Below are 4,410 nucleotides of genomic sequence, written 5' to 3'. Positions count from 1 at the left end.
ATTATTATTATTATTATTATTATTATTATTATTATTATTATTATTATTATTATTATTATTATTATTATAATTGCAATATATGTAACAGTAATGGGATCCGCCATCATCTCTAACTCAGTTTATATTATTGTTACTTATTCAGCCATTATTATGCTCATCCAGACAGGAATTCAGAAAAAAAATGAGTGGGTGGGGGTGGGGGAGGCTTTCCATTCATGATATAGCTTTGTGTTTTGTGTTGCAGCTTTTAAAAAACACATATATTCCTGATAATCAATTGGGAGCAGGACGGGAACTGTAATTTCGTATGTCAAAAATTCGAATTTTTCCTTTAAATTTTAGTCTAACTAAAGCCATTCATTTGATCTTGGTGTAAGCTTAAAAATACTGCAAGGTAAATAAACATGGCTATAAGTATAAAGCTATATTTGTATCATCAGTGGACGGCAATGTACTCACTACAAAACCGAGATATTTGTATGAATGGGATAATGAAATGGTGTACCAGTAGAGATATTTGTAAAACTTTTTTACAAGAAAGATTTTTATAACAGTTTTGGAAACCCATTAGCTTGTCATATTTTTTTGGGTTATTGGATAATATACCAAGTCCTTGTATTTATTTAATTAGTTTGTCAGATTTTTGGGGGGTCACGGGATAATATACCAAGTCCTTGTATTTATTTAATTAGCTTGTCAGATTTTTTGTGGTTACGGGATCATAAACCAAGGCCTTGCTGTATTTATTTAATTAGCTTGTCAGATTTTTTGTGATTACGGGATAATAAACCAAGGCCTTGTATTTATTTAATTAGCTTGTCAGATTTTTTGTGGTTACGGATCATAAACCAGGGCCTTGTATTTATTAATTAGCTTGTCATTTTTTGTGATTACGGGATCATAAACCAAGGCCTTGTATTTATTTAATTAGCTTGTCAGATTTTTTGTGGTTACGGGATAATATACCAAGTCCTTGTATTTATTTAATTAGCTTGTCAGATTTTTGGGGGTTACGGATCATATACCAAATCCTTGTATTTATCTAATTTGGGGGCAAAAGTTTTAATTAGCTTGTCAGATTTTTTTGGGTTACGGGGTCATACATCCAAGTCCTTGTATTTATTTAACTTTTGAGGCAAAAGCACAATGTCTCTGATAGTTCGTGGGGGCATCTGATAACTCAGTCCATAAGATATTATGAAGTGCTTCATAATATTGTTTAATTCCTCATGTACTTGAGCATGACATCCTTTTTAAAAACTTGGCATCATCAAGGATCCTTTAAAAACAGTATTGACTCCTCCAGTAGAATAACCAGCCCCTCTCCTGACAAACGCTCTACAACTTCTCAGGGCCATTGAGGTCCTACGGAAAACCAGTGCATTTCAAGAGAGTTAAAATGTCTGTGCCGATTTCAGTAACTTGAGATAATATGACAATACAAATAGCCAAAGAAAGATGGCGTCGAGTTAATGAGCATCTCTCTCTCTCTCTCTCTCTCTCTCTCTCTCTCTCTCTCTCTCTCTCTCTCATCCAGCAGTGTTTCTAAACCATTTTCGAGTTGAATCATATCCGATGGGTCCTTCGCCTCGTCCTCTCCCTCACTCGCCCACCCTCCCACCCTTCCCTTCTTTCTATTTATTCCTCTGCCATCTCTCTCTCTCTCTCTCTCGCTCTCTCTCCCTCTTTCTCTCTCTCTCTCTTTCCATTCCTTTCTCTGTCTCTCGTTTCTCTCTGACTGTCTCTTTCCCTTCCATTCTCTGTCACTCGTCTCTCTCTCTCTCTTTTCCTTTCCCTTCCATTTCTGTCTCTCGTCTCTCTCTCCCCTTCCCTCCACCCACCCACCTCTCTCTCTCTCTCTCTTTCTCTCTCTCTCATTCAGTCTCTGTCTCTGTGTCTCTCTCTCTCTCTCTCTCTCCGGCAGGATATCCCCGCCCAAAACAAACAAGCGTTCGCTCTATATTGGTCTGTTTCACTCCTAATAGAGTAATTTAGTCTCGGAAATGGAAACAAGCGGGCAGGACAAACGCGCCTCCCGGTTGAATTAATGTGTAGGGGAAGCAATAAAATGATAATGATTGTTTGTTATCGCTAATCAACCATTCGCTGGGGCAAGTCAACCGTGTTCTCCCGGGACGGCGCGGCCAGGGGTGCGTAAGCGGCCGGCCCGGGTCGCCGGGCGAATTTGGCCTCTACCGCCGGGGGGCGCAGGGGCGGTTTAAGGGGCGGTTGCCCCCCGGAGGGTTGGGTCTCCTGTAGCAGTTGTCTACTCGGTTCTTGTAGCCTCTTCTCGGATATTCCAGTGCGACGGTTGATGGTATAACGCCATTCCATTATTATAAAGGACTTTCGAGGACCGTCTTTGACCTTAAATGCCCTTCCTTTATACCCATCCTCCTGCCCTCCCCCCCTCCCCCCCTTCCTTCCTTCCTCTGAGATCCACGATAGCGGGCAGGGCGGAGAGATTGGAGAAAGAAGAAGAAGAAGAAGAAGAAGACGAGGAGCAGAAAAGGAAAAGGAAAAAATCCACGAGATCACATGCAACCCACTGAAAGGTGCCGGGCTAAAGCCGGGGTATTATTAACAATGTCCAATAGGAGAGAGAGAGAGAGAGAAAGAGAGAGAGAGAGAGAGAGGTCCCTGGCTTGACCAGTCGCTTTCACACACACACACACATGGACATCCTATCCTCACATGCCTACTCTGCCTTACACGGTTGCTTACGTACATACACACAGAGCTACACATACACGCTCACGCACACACTCACTCACAGATTTAGTTTCCAGTATTGCCTGCAGCAGCAGCAGCAGCAGCAGCAGCCCGCCAAATATATTGGCTGCTGTGCACAGGCAGGTCACAAACGCTCTCCAATTTTGAGAGTCGGATTCTCTTTGATGCTACACCAAACGAGATTGGACCGAATAGGAAATTCACTTTTGAGACTCTTCGATAGCTGTTATAATCATCGCTCTTTCGTCGACGTCCTCCTCCTCCTCCTCCTCCTCCTCCTCCTCCTATTCCTCCTCCTCCTCCTCCTCCTATACCTGGTCCTCCTCTTGCTCTTCGCCATCGTCACAGAAAAGCGCCGTCATCGCGCCTCTGGCACCCACCCACCTCGCCGCACGCCTTGTGGAAGGAAGCCCCTTACTTGTGTGTGTGTGTGTGAGAGAGAGAGAGAGAGAGAGAGAGAGAGAGAGAGAGAGAGAGAGAGCCAGCGAGAGCCAGCGAGCCAGCAGCGAGCGAGTGTCGTACACAGGATTCCAAAATTGTCTTTCTCTATATTGTATAAACGGGCAATTTCAATATCTGAGCCATTCTCCATCTCCTGTTTATCAGTGAGCGAGCTATTAAATCACCCGGCTGACTTTTGAGCGAGCTGTTTGTCAGCGAGAGCTGCTGCTGGTGCTGGTGGTGGTGGTGGTGGGGGAATTGGTGGGGATAGTGGTGGGGGAAGTGGCCTGGCACCACCGCCAGTCCTTCCCCCATCAAAGATACAGTCTGCAATTTACCATATTCAGATCGTCCCGTTCCAATAGGGAAATAAGCCCGATGGCTCCATTGAAAGCGCTCCGTTTTGTTTAATTGGTTATTTCAAATAACACCCGGGATTAAGGGCTTTCTATATATATGCGTTTCGCAAATATTTCCATTAATAAATGCGAAAATACACACAGCCGATTGGGTGGAATTTTTGTAATAACTTTGAATGCAGATTCTTTTTTAATTAAGTGGCGAGAATTTTTTGACCCGTGTATATATTTTTTCCCCCGGATTTTTTTTTTCGATTTCGAGGGAATCGTTGGGGGAGGGAGGAGGGAGGAGGAGTGGAGGGTATGAGAGAAAGAGGGGTGGGGTAGGGGTGGGGGGGGTGGGAGTTGGGAGAGAGAGAGAGAGAGAAAGTATTCAGCGCATTGATAAAGGATTACCATTTGATAGAGAAAAATTGGATTTCTTTGTGAGTTACGAAATGAAGTTAGAACACATTATATTTCGAATCTGGGACCAACGAGCTTTGACTCGCCTGTTTGTCAATATGATTTTTAATGAAGTGCAACGAACCGTTCGACATTGCAATCTTAACCAAAGGGACATATTTATTTTGTTTCCAACATTATTCTTCCTCTATATCCGCGTTTCAGAGAGCCAGCCAGCCCGCCCGCCGTCCGCATATCCGCGTCCAGTGAAAACTGAATGATTATAACGATTGAAAATATTTAATGTTACATTTTGAATATTGCAATGGAAGGAGGTGGGGGGGGGGGGGGGGGAGGAGGGGGGGCGGGAGAAGATGAATGCAATATTATTTCGCATGACCCTTTTCATCCGACGGTTACATATGACGGCATGCGTACTGCCAATATGCTTTCATATATATGCAGTCGCATAAATCTTTCGTGATTAGATTTT

This window comes from Macrobrachium nipponense, chromosome 6 (genome assembly GCF_015104395.2).
Source record: "Macrobrachium nipponense isolate FS-2020 chromosome 6, ASM1510439v2, whole genome shotgun sequence".
Lineage (NCBI taxonomy): Eukaryota > Metazoa > Arthropoda > Malacostraca > Decapoda > Palaemonidae > Macrobrachium > Macrobrachium nipponense.
Note: the sequence above shows the minus strand (reverse complement) of the source record.